General features: G+C 42.8%; 1 protein-coding gene across 3 annotated transcripts in view; it reads right to left on the bottom strand.

The window, feature by feature from the left end:
• The window catches only part of tos (Exonuclease tos), a 330,838-nt gene that overhangs the window by 121,656 nt on the left and 191,753 nt on the right, over nt 1–17,429 (bottom strand). The window lies entirely within an intron of this gene.

Here is a 17,429-nt window from a genome sequence, read left to right as displayed (position 1 = left end):
TATTGTATGGTAAAACGTAAACTGATTTCTAATCAGAATATTGAAGAAGTTCTATTCTTTCAATATAAGATTGGTCTCAGCAAACAATTGGGCAAGGATACCCAAGATATGTTGGAAAATAACTACTAGTATAATATATACAATAGTTTTCTATCTGCAGTATATCCTATACTGCAAATATACCGACTACTGTATAAACATATACTGTAATCCAGCCAGCATATAGCTGGCATAGCTAGTCCCTGCCGGCATGCTATCTGAAAGAGAGAGAGAAAGCATGGGGTGAAGGACTGCCTTACTACTGTGTATGTATACACTAAATAAGGATGTAAATATATAATTTACTGCCTTTCCCCAGAAAGGAGGTTCAAATGGAAGGGGAGAATGCATCATTCAGGCTTCCATCCAACCACCAGTACCATCACCGGCAAGTCCGGCCGGCACATGGCCGGCAGGCTAGCACCCGGCAGCCCTGGTACAGTCGGCATGTCGACGGCTGAGTCAGTACCTTCCGGCATACCGCTGGCCAGGTTAGCACCCCGGCAACAGTACTTGTAGCCGGCAGTCCAAGGGAGGACTAAAGAACCTTGGTGACAGAAGAGACTTCCCTCCAACAGCCATCATGGCTACCGGCAGCCGCCAAGCCGCCGGCAGTTGTCATTGTCGCCGACAGCCATCATGGCCACTGGCTGCTAACATGGCCGCCGACAGTCGTCATGGTCGCCAGCAACCGGCAGTTGTCCTAGCCGCCGCCGGCAGCTATCATGGCCGCCGGCAGTCAGACAAAAGCTGTTAAGTAGGAGTCCGGCCGGCCGCACAACCCACGGGCAATCGGTGAGATTGCAAGACGACAGCCCAAAGAGTTGCAATGGCAAGGCCATCACTAAAGGACAGAGGGGGGAGGGAAAAGGGTCCTGTTTGAGGTGTGAAAGGAGCCGGCAAGGTTGCCGGTCCTACCACACTCCTGAGAAATTCTGTTTCAGTATCGGCGCCATCCTAGGTGGCAGGAGAATATCTATTCTCCAACCTAAGGTCTGCCAATAGAGTTAAGGGGACGGAGGCAATGCCACCTCCTCTCAACAGGGGAGAAACAGAGTTCCTAGGCGGCAAAAGAATGTCTATTCTTCAGCCTGGGGTCTGCGTGCACAGGACTAGTCTTCTAGACCGCAGGGAGAAGGTGGCGGCATCATACAACTACTTCAAGTGCTACATAGGGAGGGCTAACCTCCTATGCTGGCAGCCTAGCTGGCAGGGGAATGACTATTCACCCTGCCGGCCGGCTGCCAGCACAAGACTATATACAGTACTCTGAGGTTCTGACCGAATCCCAAAACCTGCTATCTGCGGCTAAGGGAAGAGACAGAAAACCCTAGGCTAGTCATGCCTGAATGAAAACTCGAGGCACGACCCACTAGGGTTGTAGCTTAAGGCTACACTCAGAGGGAAGGAGGGATTACCCTTAAACCTCCCTGGAGAAGAGTATCGGTTATATAATAATTCTAGGAGATATCTATCTCCGCCTGAATTGATAAAAGATACATGAAGGTAAACGGGGAAATGTCTGAAAGTATATTACATCGCCTAGGTTAGGTTACCTAGGCAAGACGAGATCTCGGTTACCTAATTCACCGAAACTCGTAACGTATACGATCGACATAGAGAAGGAAAAATTATGCATACCATAAATATCTTTACAAGTATAAATTGCCTAAATGGCTTTCATAATTAATTAATTAATGCTATTTCCACCGGGAATGTCGTTCTACTAACTAAATAACACATGTCTAACGAACGACAGCGCCCATGGCGCCTCCTGTAACAGGCCTAGATCCTAAGCACATTAAATTACTCTAATTTCACTGTGAGACAGGAGCTAAAATATACACATTGTAAAGAATCAATACTCAACTTTCCAGAGGCAAAAGAAGCTGGAGATTGCATAATAATCCTCACAGAATCGATCGAAAAAGTTAGATCAACAGGGAACACCACCGTGCGAATTCGCTACAAAATTAGGAATGTCCGCCATCTTGGATATGGCGCTGTCTTGATACTCAATAGTAATATGGGAAATGGGGTGACCTTGATAGCAGCTCGTCTTCCAAAATTGCCACTCTTCCCCCTCGAGGCTCAAACGCTATTCGGGATGAAGATCGCTGTGTGTCGTATCAAGATATACGTTCCCTGATTTATGCGATATCCTTAAGAGAATGTTAAGGATATTCGCGCCTGGAGTTAGAATTCTGGAGACCTAAAGGTAAATTCTCTGGGAATATCACGGTAGTTCATATATCCCTTGGAAGCTACTATTAGGAACCTGCCATCAGGCCGACCTGGTTTGAGCCCAAAAATATACATACATAAATATATATATATATATATATATATATATATATATATATATATATATATATATAGTAGTACCCCGGGGTACGGCGTCCCCATCTTACATCTTTTACACGTTACGGTGTGGAATACGATGTTTTTTCGTCCCCTCGTTACGACATTTTCCCCACCATACGGCATCGAATTCCAAAACTCAAACTTGGCCGTTTCTACGCGTACGACTGTGCGAGTCACTAGCTTACCACAACACTCATACGTCACTGCATACGTCACTAAGAAGCTGGTCTGCTATTGGTCGGCGTCACGGCGTCACTAAGATGTCGATTCGCTATTGGCCGAAATCCCTCCCACAATGCCTGAGAGAGATGCTGCCTCTCTCTCTTTTTGTCATACGCGCGCTCAGTTCAGATTCTCGTGTGCGTTTCGTAAAGACTTGATCTTGTGTGAGTGCTTGCGATATCGTATTTTTTTTGCATTTTAGTGCTTAATTATAACTTTAATTCCTTAGCCCTGGGTCCCAAGACTGCTAGTGATGTTAAAGGGAGAAGTAAGAAGATGATTACTATGGAAACGAAGCTGGAGATCATAAAGAAATATGAAGAAGGCATGCGCATCGTTACCCTCGCTATTACGTATGGCCGTAACCAATCTATGATTGGTATAATTATCAAGAATAAGGAAGCCATTAAAGCAAGTAAGTCTTCTAAAGGCATGACTGTCCTTGCCACTGGAAGGACCTCAATCATCAATGAGATGGAGAGACTCCTTCTTCTGTGGATTAAAGAGAAGGAAATCGCTGGTGATACACTCACGCAATCGATAATTTCGCACAAGGCGAGCGCCATCTTTGCCGATCTCGTGGAAGCCCAGGGAGATGGCGGAGGTGAAGGAACGTCGCAGCAAGCCCCCCAAGAGTTTAAGGCTTCTCATGGGTGGTTTGATCGCTTTAGGAAGAGGACTGGTATTCACTCAGTCATCAGGCATGGAGAGGCGGCCAGTTCTGACAAGAAGTTTGAGAACGTAATTCCCAAAGAAGGCTACATTCCTCAACAAGTGTTTAACTGTGATGAAACTGACCTTTTCTGGAAGAAAACGCCCTGCCGTACATACATCACAGCTGAAGAAAGGAAACTTCCTGGCCATAAACCGATGAAGGACAGACTTACGCTTGCATTTTGTGCAAATGACAGTGGGGACTTAAAAATTAAGCCCCTACTGGTATACCACTCAGAAAATCCTCGTGCCTTCAAGGCACAAAATATCACGAAGGAGAGGCTCTCGTTATTTTGGAAGTCTAATGCTAAGGCCTGGGTCACGAGGACCATATTAATTGAGTGGATAAACGTCTGCTTCGGTCCTGCTGTCAAGAACTATTTAGAAGAGAACGATCTTCCTCTTAAATGTCTCCTGGTACTGGACAATGCCCCTGCTCACCCTCCTGGCCTCGAGGACACCATTAATCCTGACTTCTCCTTCATTAAGGTTCTCTATCTGCCACCAAACACCACCCCTCTCCTCCAGCCTATAGACCAGCAAGTGATTGCCAACTTCAAGAAGCTTTACACGAAGCATCTGTTCAAAAGATGCTTCGAAGTGACCGAAAGCACTCAACTCACCCTCCGTGAATTTTGGAAGGGGCATTTTGACATCATTCAATGCCTGAAGATGATCGACACAGCTTGGAATGAGGTTTCACGGCGCACCTTGAACTCCTCATGGAAGAAACTGTGGCCAACTGAAGACGAGGCCGTTGATGATCCTGCCCCTGAGGGTGATGTTGAGGAAATAATTTCAATCGGGAGGTCCATGGGGCTTATTGTCGATGAGGCTGACGTCCATAACCTTATCGAGGAGCACAGGGAGGAGCTTACGACTGAAGACTTAAAGGAGTTGGAGGCAAAGCAGTTGACCATCATTTAGGAAGAGCACAGCTCTAGTGGTGGCGAGAACGGGGGTGAGACTGAAGAAACGACATCGGCAGAAATAAGGGAAGCTATCGGTTGGTATGAAAACCTTACGAGTTTCATTGAAAAGAAACACCCGGAAAAACTTCACACAAGTCGTCTTATGGAGAGTGTTAATGACAAGTGTATGAGTCATTTTAGAAATATGTTGAGGAATCGTCAGAAACAGGCTTCTTTGGATAGATATTTCTCCAAAAGAGAAGTGTCAGAAAGCAAAGATGATAATAGTGATTCTATCATAAAAGCAAAAAAAGAGTAATTTTTCAAGTTCTAAAAAAATAATCATAAAAAATTTCAAAAGACAAAAATAATAAAACAAAAACATTTTTAATTTTAAGTGTTTAATAGTAAGAATAAATTTATTATTAAGTGTACATACCATAATTAGCATTGATACGTTTTTATATCTACCGTCTCCTCCCCCTCTGCCTCCACCCACTACCAGCTCAAGTCACGTCACTCCAAAAGGTAAATAAGATTTAATTTTTCCTTTACAGTACAGTACTGTATAGTATATAATTTTTATTTATCCTATACATGTTATTTAATTATATACTGTACAGTACATGTATATTAAATATAAGTATACTGTATTACAGTGCTTACTATACTACAGTACAGTGAACCCTCGTTTATCGCGGTAGATAGGTTCCAGACCCGACCGCGATAGGTGAAAATCCGCGAAGTAGTGACACCATATTTACCTATTTATTTAACGTGTATATTCGGACTTTTAAAACCTTCCCTTGTACGTAGTACTGTTAACAAACTACCCTTTAATGTACAGAACACTTAATGCATGTACTACAGTACCCTAAACTAAAACAGGCACAAATATTAAAGGCGATTTTATATCATGCGTTTCCTAAACACGCCAAAAAGCACGATAAAAAATGGCAACCAATGTTTTGTTTACGTTTCTCTGATCATAATGAAGAAACAAACGCATTTACACATCTGAGTATAGGTTAGTTTCTGCATCGATTATATTGATTATTCTGTACAGTATGTTGATTTTGTTATTTCCAATGTTTTACTTAATTTTTCTTAGGACTTCCAAATGAAATGTTTTTCTTTATGACGCCGCCTGAAACGACGGCGTCATAAAGTACGCTCAGTAAACAAACGAAGGCATTTAACGCGCATGATGAAAGTGATAAATAATGATATTACAGTAAAAGCTTTTAGAAAATATGTTATTACAAATATTATTTACCGTATCTATATAAAATCATACATACGTAGCAAAGCAGGAAAACAATTTACGAGAGAGAGAGAGAGAGAGAGAGAGAGAGAGAGAGAGAGAGAGAGAGAGAGAGAGAGAGAGAGAGAGAGAGAGAGAGTTGTTTTACGTACGTAAATGTAAATTTTAAACAAAAAAAATAGCCCCATTTCATATAAAATAGGTTATTACAAATATTTTACTTTATCATATTACAGTAGTCTGTATAATACTGTAAAGTTCAGTACAGTATGTTGTTGTTAAAGTCGTGGCGATGAAATTCTCACGAAACGAAAACACTGCATTCAATTACAACAGCTGATTCTCTCTCTCTCTCTCTCTCTCTCTCTCTCTCTCTCTCTCTCTCTCTCTCTCTCTCTCTCTCTCTTCGTGTTATACAATACTTACATATAGATGAAGAAACTAAAATTAGTTTTCTTAGTGTCGTCAATTAAATAAGAAACGAAAAAATTATGCCGAGTTTACATCCATTTCAATCGTTGCTAAAAATACAGCATCCGATTTCATCAGCAAACCACTATTTTTTGGGAAACATTTTATTCTAGAAAATTGCTACTCGAGGTAATTACACATTAAGAAAGCGTGACCTTTTGTTTTTAAATTTTGGGTGTGTTTTAAAAATCGAGAGTATTGTTGACTTCTTTTTGTTTTACTTTTGGCTGTGATTAGATCAGCTGACGTCTAGCTGCTGCTCTTGAGAGTGTACGAATACACTAACAAAGTATCGTTTATACCATTTCTTAACTTATTCAAACCGTCTACAGTATACAGTTAATATTACATAAGCACCAATGTGTTATAACCTATCAAATATTTTTGTTTATTACATTTAAATCAACACACACACACACACACTCTCTCTCTCTCTCTCTCTCTACCTCTCTCTCTCTCTCTCTCTCTGTGGGCTACTTTTCACTACCTCCCATTCCTTACCTCTCTCTATCTCTCTAACAAATGATATCTTTGTTGCTCCTCAAAGTTTCATTTATATTGAAAATCAATCATGATTCAATTTTCCTTACTTTCTCCAATCTCGTACCATCGGTCACATCGCAGTATTTTCGAAATTTCCAGAAAATCCGCGATATATGTATATACATGCGTTATGAAAAAAATCCGCGAAGTGGTGAATCCGCGATGGTCGAACCGCGAAGTAGCGAGGGTTCACTGTACTGTATTGTTACATACTAATTTTCAATGTTTTTACGTGGGGTTTTTCACGCATTAGCTATTCTATTACTCGCCATACGAAACCAACTCCGGAATGGATTAATGTCATATAGCATGGGCCTACTGTGTGTATATATATATATATATATATATACACACACACACACACACATATATATATATATATATATATATATATATATATTTTTGGGCTCAGGCCATGTCGTCGTGATGGAAGTTCCTTTAGGGTAGCTTCCTAGGGTATATTTGACTACGGTGATATTCCCAAAGAATTTTAACTTAAGGTATCCAGAATTCTAACTCCTGGAGCGAATATCCCTAAATAAATCTTAATGGGATATCGCCTAATATCAGAGGACGTATTCTTGACACGCCACATAGCTATCTTCACCCCGAACAGCGTTAACGCTTCGAGGGGTCAAAGTGGTAAGAAAACGAAAAACGAAAATGAAAGGAGAGCCGTTAATAAGGTACCTCTCCTATCTCGCTTTGAGTGTGTACATGACGTCACCGATGGCGCCATCTTTATTCCTTATCGCGTAGCTCTACTACTCGGTGTTTCCCTTGTGATTCTCTTGTAATTCTTTTAATTAAATCAAAAGTGATATTAATGTAAACAAGAGCTGTTGCCTACCGGAGGCGTCCTGGACGCTGTCGCTCGCTATGCATGAGTCATTTAGTTAGCCAGAGTGACGTTCCCGGTCATTATACTTTAATAAATCTAGCTATTTAGCTTTCCTAACGGGAATTCTTTATATGATACCGTTAGTAAATTCAGTTTCGGCGATTTAGGTAACCGATCCTGGCCTACGCTAGGCTTAGTAGCCTAGGCGTCTGGCTTTAGTACTTTCATGCATGATATACAGATTTCTGAGTGTTATAAATTTATTAAAAGCTATAGGCATAATTTATACATGTAAGATATTGTTGAATATTTATGTTCCAAGATTGTATACGAGAGTTTCGGTGATTTAGGTAATCGATTCTCACCGCGCTTAGGCTAGTAGCCTATGGGGCTTTAGTATACTTTCGCACACATCCCCGGTTGTTCTTTTCTCCTCTGGAAACTAAGTTCAATCCCTTTTCCCTCTGAGTTAAGCCTTAGGCTTAATCCTAGTGGTTTTAACTGAATAGTATTCAGGTATAACTATACTAGGGGGTTTCTGTCCTGATCCTGTAACCAGAGTGACTTGTTTTCTGGGTTCGGGCAGAACATCAGAGTAATTAGTCTGGGGTCTGTGTCTTTCTGGCATAGAGAATAAGATTCCTTTGGTAGGTTAGGTGCAGACATAGGAGGCTTAGCCTCCCTGGACCACATCCGAGGGTTTCTGTACGAGATGATTCCTTCTACTAGTGGTCTAGCAGACTAGTCCAGTGTTGTTATTCTCGGGCTGGAGAATGAGATTTTCCATTGTCTAGTGAAATAACAACATCAAACTTTGTTCTGGTATTGAGGAAGGTGGCAAGTATTGCCAACCTCCCTCCTTAATAGACAAACCCTAGGCTAAGATGAGCTTTCTTAGCCGTTGGGGTTTATCTCATACTAGAATGAAGTTTGCAGGACCCTTATCCCCCTCCCCCCCTCTGTCCTTAGTGATGGCCTAGCCATTACAACACTTGGCCGTCGTTCTACATCTGTACCTAGTGTAGGTTAGGATGTGGGAGTGGCTCAGTCCTCTGCCGGCCGGCAAAAACGTGCCAGTCGGCAGAGGCCTACCTTCTGTAGAGTGAACCCAAGACCTCCCTGGGTCTACCATCCATTTCTGTCGGTAGAGCCCAGCAGGCTATGGATAGAAGGAAGCCTGAATGTTACATTCTCCCCTTCCATATATTCACTCTTTCTGGATGGAAGGCTGTAAGGCAGTGCTGCCTTATAACCTTACATCCATGCTGTTTCTCTTATTAGTGTATTGTACCCCTAGCCCGGCTGCCGGCTTAGTGGCTGGCAGCCGGGCGAGTGGAAGTTCTCTGGTTCTTAATTACTGCCGGCCGGCACAGGTATCACCTACCATTGCCGGCCGGCAACGGAAGCTCACCATAAGATCAGCCGGCCACTACGATTAGCGGCCGGCAGCCGGGTGCTGACGTTTTCGGTTGCCGGCCGGCACACACACAGATACCAGCGATCTGCCGCCTAATAGTTTAAAGGTAGCATACCTTCGAACTATACCCGGGTACGTGCCAGCCGGCATGATATTATATGATATACAGTAGCCAGTATTTTTGCAGTATACTACACACTGCATTGAGAAAACTACAGTATAGAGTATATTGTAACACTACAGTTTTTCCAACATACTTGGTGTTATCTTGTACAGCCTTTTGGTGAGACCGTACAGTATACAGAAAGTGAGTTCTTTCTTTATTAATTATTATCCCGTATATTAAAACTTTATACCATGGTGTGAGCTACACCTAAATTTCCTTTTAGGAAAATATGATGAAGGTTATTCTGGAATGAGAATTACAGTGAACCCTCGTTTATCGCGGTAGATAGGTTCCAGACGCGGGCGCGATAGGTGAAAATCCGCGAAGTATTGACACCATATTTACCTATTTATTTAACATGTATATTCGGACTTTTAAAACCTTCCCTTGTACGTAGTACTGTTAACAAACTACCCTTTAATGTACAGAACACTTAATGCATGTACTACAGTACCCTAAACTAAAACAGGCACAAATATTAAAGGCGATTTTATATCATGCGTTTCCTAAACACCTAAAAAGCACGATAAAAAATGGCAACCAATGTTTTGTTTACGTTTATCTCTGATCATAATGAAGAAACAAACTCATTTAGTGTACTGTACACATATATGTATAGGTTAGTTTTTGCATCGATTATATTGATGTATACAGTATGTTGATTTTGTTATTACCAATGTTTTACTTAATTTTCCTTAGGACTTCCAAATGAAATGTTTTTCTTTATGACGCCGCCTGAAACGACGGCGTCATAAAGTACGCTCAGTAAACAACCACGCTCAGAACAAAGAAGGCATTTAACGCGCATGATGAAAGTGATAAATAATGATATTTACAGTAAAAGCATTTACAAAATATGTTATTACAAATATTATTTACCGTATCTATATAAAATCATACAGTACATACTGTACGTAGCAAAGCAGGAAAACAATTTACGAGAGAGAGAGAGAGAGAGAGAGAGAGAGAGAGAGAGAGAGAGAGAGAGAGAGAGAGAGAGAGAGAGAGAGAGAGAGAGAGATTGTTTTACGTACGTAAATGTAAATTTTAAACAAAAAAAATATGATAGGCTTTTAAAACCTTCCCTTTAACTTAATGCATACAGTACTAAACTATAAAACAGACACAAATATTAAAATGTTTAAGTAAAAAATAAAGATTGTTACTGTACTCACCACGAAAGAAGTTCAAGAAAAACTTGAATGATGATGGCGATGAATTTGCTGCACAGTAGAAATGATGATGATGAAGCTGATGATGTCTTCTACTGTGCAGCCAATAATAGTATTTTACGTCTCTTCAGACGGAGGTGTCTTTTCCTGGGACACCTCTTCAACTTCTTCCTGAGACACTTCTTCAATTTCTTCTGAGGGCATTGTGATCGGAAGTTGCTGCCGCTGCTTCTTCTTTCGCAAGAGCATCCTGTAGGGAGCCATGTGTTCATCGATCTTGGTGCAGAATTGTACAGAACGAACCATATCCTCGTCCCACTCTTGCGACATTTCTTTCACCTCATTCGCAAGCTTGCAGAGCTTGGCAAGCCGTTCTAATGTTAAGACCGTTTCTTCGACATTTTCTTGGAACTCTTCCTGTGTTTCACTGTCTTCACTGCCCGATTTCGTCAGGTCTTCGAGGTCTGCGGCCGCGTAACTTCTACTGTCTTTTAACATAGTATCGAGAAGCGTCACCTTCTCAGCAATCGTCATCATCTTTCGGTGCTGTTTAGGCTCACTACCAGCCTTAGTAGAAGCAGAAGGCTTGGGAGGCATTGTACAGTAGGGTTTAACAGAAAGTTCAACAAAAAGTTCAACTTAAAACAGTCATGCACAGCACAGATTAAAGTTCACAATTAACAACGTCAACACAGCGATACAGCGGGAGACAAAGTGACCGCGGAAAGAGATGCTGCGGGTTGGAGAAGCGGTCAAAACACCAATCAGAGGCTAGATTACAAAACTTGAGTTCTGATTCGTCATCTATCAGCGCTTGAACCAATCACAACCCGTCTTACAGTACTATGATGCGTTGGTTACCTACTCATAGAAGATGCCCCGCGCATACTGAACGTACGTAGATTAAGTACAATACCGTAATAATAATAAATAATGATAATAATAATAACAATAATAATTTTATTAACAACAACAACAATAATAATAATAATAACAATAATAATAATACAGCTTTACGTACGCTATTTTACGCCTCTCTCTCTCTCTCTCTCTCTCTCTCTCTCTCTCTCTCTCTCTCTCTCTCTCTCTCTCTCTCTCTCTCTCTCTCGTACGCTTATTCGAAATGTGATTTTTGCAACAAAGAATATTATTGGATGCAGTACTACGTACGTACAGTATACATACAAAAGATTCATGGAAAAGAAGCATATCCATTTACAGTACACACCATTCTAATATGGTATGACTGCATCTGATTTGCGTTTCATGTTCGATTTAATTTTACTACGTACTGTATACAGTACTGAATTATCGTATGATCACATTCTCTTTTCGTGTTTTATTTCTTTCTGTGCTTAATTATATGTCATATGTAATGCAATGAACAATCAGTAAGAGCAGATATTACTAATTACAGTATTAATGGAATTACAGGTAACGAAATATCGTATTTGGGGTCTTCAGATATTGCGGTATTTTCGAAATTTCCGGAAAATCCGCGATATGTATATATATATGGGTTATGGAAAAACCCCGCGAAGTGGTGAATCCGCGATTGTCGAACCGCGAAGTAGCGAGGGTTCACTGTAACCTTAGTTTCAATATCTTGGGAGGTTACAGCAATTGGCTGGGCAGGAAATACAGGTACTATATGTGTCTTTCCTTCTTTCCTTTCTAGCTTGACTGTTGTAAGCTATATATATTAATAATAAGTTTATTCCAGTGATATGTCTTCACTTGTTACTCATGAATTCTCTTCTCTTTACAGGAGGACCATCCGAAGTGCGGGAGCATGTTTTGCAACGTCCGCAGCAAAAACTTCTGCGGACATGAGTTGTACAGGAGGCATATGCAGCATAAGCAGTCTCCAAAGGTGATTTCCGGTATTGGGACCCTCAGGTATGTGCTGTTTGTTCTAACCTGATTACCGAGGCATTTGACACCCCTAAGTCGGCGGAGTCAAGGGATGCAGCTAGGGAAAAGTTGCAAACCTGGGTGAGGGGTTTTCAGAAGAATACTTCAGGCCCCTACCTTCCAAGTGAGAAGATGAGGGCCTACCTTTTTCCTAAGGCATCTGCGGATGCAGTGATTTCTTAGCCTCATGCGGAGATCCTGACAGTTCAGATTCCGGTAGATTCCGAAGTCTCGGACGCCCTACAAGACATCCAACTGGAAGATAGGATGTCTGAAGTGTCAGAGTACACTGAAAAGGACCTTCTGGCAGAAGGCCAGGAAGAGGAGCTGACCCAGGCTCCTGAAACTGAAGAGGAAGAAATCGACGAGGTGTCGGTTACATCGGTTCCGGCCCCAGAACCTGTTTCCTCAACATCGTCTGCTATCCCAGATGAACTGGGAAGGACTCTTTCTTCTCTTGTTGAGATGATTCAACAAATGCAGAAGAAGAATGATGAAAAGGAAGCTGCGATGAAATTGGAGATGCGTAGACTCACAGCATCACGTGGGCCCCAGAAGAAGCTCAACGTGAAGGATCTTCTTTTGTGCTCGGATGCCAATCCTTGGAGGTATGCCGAACACATGCCAATGACAACTGGGAAGATTGTCATATCAGAGAAGTTGGGTTCAATTCCCTTTGAAGAAGTGGAATTTTGGCCCAACAAGGAGTCTTACCCGGACTGCTATGTCCGTCTTAGGAAGGAGCCAGCCTCAAAGGAGGAGACGGAGCCGAAGGAGGTCATAGTCTTTGACCATAGTAAGGCACAGGCTTTACTAACGAGCTCAATGAAAGAGAGGGGCTTCACGAACTCAAAGGTACCAGCTTTGAGTAAGAAGCATCCCTCCTTTGTGGCTTCTCCAACCAGAGCCTTTCCCTTTATGGAAAAGGGATATAAGGCAGCCTTGAAGGCAGTTGAGACAGGGAAACCATGTCCCTCTTTGGAGGAGAGCAAGCCGTTGTCCCTGACCCTACCTTTGGACCAAAAAGACTGGAAGGACGTTCACCTTACCTTCTCAGTTGGGAAGTTGGAAGCTGATATTGCCGGACGTCAGTTCGGTGAGGACTTTCCAAAGCTGTCAGAATTTCTCTTGCGTAGGGAGCAAGAGACAAAGGAGAGACTTGTGGCATCAATGTCCTTACAGACGACTCTGGAAACGATGGCAAGCGACCCCAAGAACCAAGACATGTTCATGGTAGTGGCCAAAACCCACCTGGCCACGGTAACAAAGGATCTCTACAGTTTCATTAAAGCTAGGAGAGCTTGTAAGGAGTTTGTGTTCGCCTCGGCTGCGGTGAGGCACGAACCTAGAAAACTGATTTCCTCTAGTATTTGAGGTAAAGACCTCTTCCCTAATGAAGTGGTCAAAGAGGTAGTAGACCAGGCCGCCACGGAGAATAGGAACCTTCTCCAAAAGTGGGGCCTTACTCTTAAGAGAAAGTCTTCCCCGGATGAGGGTCCCCAACCTAAGAGGAAGACAAAGAAGCCTAGGCTATCCTCTCGGCCAGCTAAGCCTTACAGACGGCAACAGCAGCAACGTCTGGCGACCGCGGTGCCTCAGATGGTGGCACAACCTTCAACCACGTAACCAGCTGGTACCTCAAGCGGTGGCGACACAGTCGCCTGTGTTCAACCCAGCGTTCGAAAAGCAGACAACGACTTTTTGTCCAAAAGCTAGAGGAGCAGCCAGAGGTTCCTCTAGATGCCCTTCAAGGGGAAGGGGATTCAGGGGAGGATGCGGTCAAGGAGGCAAGGCCTCAGGTCCACAGCAACAGAAGTGAGATGCTTCCAGTAGGAGGGAGATTACATCTATTTCGGGATCGTTGGACCTTCGATCCCTGGGCCCACAGCCTAATCAAGAATGGACTGGGTTGGAGCTGGAACAGTACTCCACCTCCGTTCCCACAGTTCATCCAGCACTCTACCCCCGTTCTGGATGAATACATTCGAGAACTCTTGGAGAAAAGAGTAATCCGAAGGGTAAAGTCCATCAAGTTCCAAGGAAGGCTGTTTTGTGTTCCAAAGAAGGACTCAGAAAAACTCAGAGTCATTCTGGACTTGTCACCACTCAACAAGTTCATAGTGAACTACAAGTTCAGGATGCTGACACTTCAACACATAAGGACCCTACTGCCCAAACGGGCATACACCGTCTCTATAGACTTGTCAGGCGCTTATTGGCACGTTCCAATCAATCGTCACCTCTCCTCCTACCTAGGATTCAAGCTACAACGAAGACTTTATGCCTTCAGAGCCATGCCCTTCGGGCTAAACATAGCCCCAAGGATTTTCACGGAGCTTGCGAACGCAGCCGTACATCAATTACGCCTAAAGGGGATCTAAGTAGTGGCCTACCTGGATGATTAGCTGGTGTGGGCAGCATCCAGGACAGAATGCATGCAAGCCTCCAAGAAAGTGATCCAGTTCCTGGAACATCTAGGATTCAAGATCAACATCAAAAAGTCTCGACTATCTCCAGCTCAAAAGTTTCATTGGTTGGGATTCCACTGGAATTTAGAGTCACATCAGCTTTCCATCCCTGTGAAGAAGAGGAAAGAAATAGCAGGATCTCTCAAGAGACTACTGGAATCCAAACGGATATCAAGACGCGAACAGGAGAGAGTGCTGGGCTCTCTCCAGTTTGGTTCGGTAAAAGATCCAGTGCTAAGAGCACAGCTAAAGGATGCAACAGGAGTTTGGAGAAAATATGCATCAAGCGCGCGAAGAGATCTGATGAGACTACTACCGACTTGACTGCGAACGCTTCTCAAGCCGTGGTCCAAAGCCAAGCAGCTGAAGAAATCGATACTTCTTCAGCCACCTCCCCCTTCAATTACTATCCATACAGACGCTTCAAAGGAAGGATGGGGAGGTCATTCTCACCAAAAGAAAGTCCAAGGAGCTTGGTCCAATCTTTTCATGACGTTTCAGATCAACTTTCTGGAAGCCATGGCAGTACTTCTTACACAGAAGAAAGTATCTCCTCGCCACTCGACCCACATAAGATTGGGCCTAGACAGCGAGGTGATAGTGAGATGCCTCAATTGACAAGGGTTGAGGTCGCCTCAAATCAACCAAGTGATGTTGGCCATCTTCCGGCTGGCGGAAAAGAAGAGATGACACTTGTCAGCAGTTCACCTTCAAAGGTTCCGCAACGTGACGGTGGACGCTCTATCCAGGTTCACACCGATAGAGTACGAATGGTCCCTAGACGCAGGATCGTTCTTCTTCATCTCGAGTCAAGTCCCGGAACTGCAGATAGACCTCTTTGCGATGAACGACAACAAGAAGATACATCGTTATGTGTCCCCGTACGAGGATCCTCTAGCGGAAGCAGTGACGCTATGTCCCTCGACTGGAACATATGGTCCAGGATTTACCTGTTCCCTCCGCCCAACCTTCCATTGAAGGTCCTCGACAAACTGAGATTATTTAAAGAGAAGGCGGCAATAGTGGCTCACAAGGGGCCGAATAGCGTTTGGTTCCCTCTGGCATTAGAACTACGACAGAAGTTTGTGCCGCTACCGGATCCAGTTCTGACTCAGCGAGTACAGAAGTCGCCTGTCTTCGCTTCATCACAGAAAACCCGGAACCTGCATCTCATGATTTTCTCTCCCTAGCGGTGAGAAAAAGATTCGGGATATCAAGAGACAGTATAGACTTTTTGGAGGAATTATAAGTCCAAATCTACCAGAAGACAATATGAGTCATCGTGGAAGAAGTGGGTGTCCTTTGTCAAGGCGAAGAAACCACAAGAAATCTCGACAGACTTCTGTTTATCGTTCTTCATCCACCTTCATGAGCAAGGTTTAGCAGCCAACACAATATCAACGTGCAAGTCTACCTTGACAAGACCTATATTACATGCCTTCCATGTCGACATTTCTAACGACATTTTTAACAAGATTCCGAAGGCCTGTGCTAGGCTCAGACCATCAGCGCCTCCGAGACCCATTTCATGGTCTTTGGATAAGGTTCTTCATTTTTCTTCAATGATGAACAATGAGGAGTGCGCTTTAAAGGATTTGACCCAAAAAGTTATATTTCTGTTTGCACTCGCTTTGGGGGCCAGAGTTAGTGAAATAGTGGCCCTCTCGAGAGAGGAAGGTCATGTTCAGTTCTTGGAAGGGGGAGAACTGAATCTTTTTCCGGACCCAACGTTTCTTGCCAAGAACGAGCTACCCACCAACAGGTGGGGTCCCTGGAGAATCTGCCCTCTGAAGGAAGATGCATCTCTTTGTCCAGTGGAGTGCCTAAAGGCCTATCTTCGTAGAACTTCAGACTTTAGGGGAGGACAGCTGTTTAGGGGAGAAACCTCAGATTCAAATTTATCTCTGAAGCTACTAAGAGCAAAACTCACCTATTTTATTCGCAGAGCGGATCCAGACAGTACACCCGCAGGTCATGATCCGAGAAAAGTTGCCTCTTCTATAAATTTCTTTAATAATATGGATTTTGAACATCTTCGCTCATACACTGGCTGGAAGTCATCCAGGGTATTCTTTACACACTATGCGAAGCAAGTGGAGGAACTTGAGAGGTCTGTGGTAGCAGCAGGTAGTGTCCTTAAACCTGTTGTTTAAATCTGCAAGGAACAGTGAAATTAATTGGGACGATTAATTTCAGGGGTGGGTGTGTAGTCACAGACTGTTACTACAGACTAAGTGATAGGCCACTAAGGTGTCCTTATGAACTGTTCCATAGATAAAGGTGAACTAAGCATAATGCAGACACATGTGCCAAGCGTTTGTTACGCTAGCGTGATTGAACAGTAATACAGACTGTAACAACATTATTAATAATTTGATTTTAAAGTGGCACATATATGTTTCCTTTTCAGATGAAACAATATTTTCTGTTTTTGCTGTTAATTTTATGCTTAAATGTATTTCATACACATTTTATAATTCTTATAAATGTTGATTGACCTATAAATTTATTGATCATCAATAAACTAGTTCTTAGTGAACCTTGCGTCTTATTCACCCACGTTCATTTTACTAGAAATGTACTGAGCATTACAGTTAAAACTATGGATAATTTTAACATGGAAGATCTCTTAAGATCGTTCCTTACTACAAGCAAACATTCATTGGTTTAACCTTTCCTCAGGAAGGATAGACTTTGTATCCTAAAAGGGATGGTGGTGGATATGCAAAATTTGTTCCTAAACGGATACAAACCTTTGTCCAGTCCATTAATAATAATAGGCATACCGGGGAGGTGTCAGTATTTCATACTGACATTAGTGAATCTTATACAAACTTTGCTTTATAAGGTATAGGGTGAGACCGCTATACAGGCTTGTCTGTTAGTCATCCATAGGTAATATGTACTCCTCGAGACTTTTTTC

This window comes from Palaemon carinicauda, chromosome 3, assembly GCF_036898095.1.
Source record: "Palaemon carinicauda isolate YSFRI2023 chromosome 3, ASM3689809v2, whole genome shotgun sequence".
In the NCBI taxonomy this organism is placed as follows: Eukaryota; Metazoa; Arthropoda; class Malacostraca; order Decapoda; family Palaemonidae; genus Palaemon; species Palaemon carinicauda.
The sequence above is the reverse complement of the archived record's forward strand: the minus strand, read 5'-3'. Positions and strand labels throughout refer to the sequence as shown.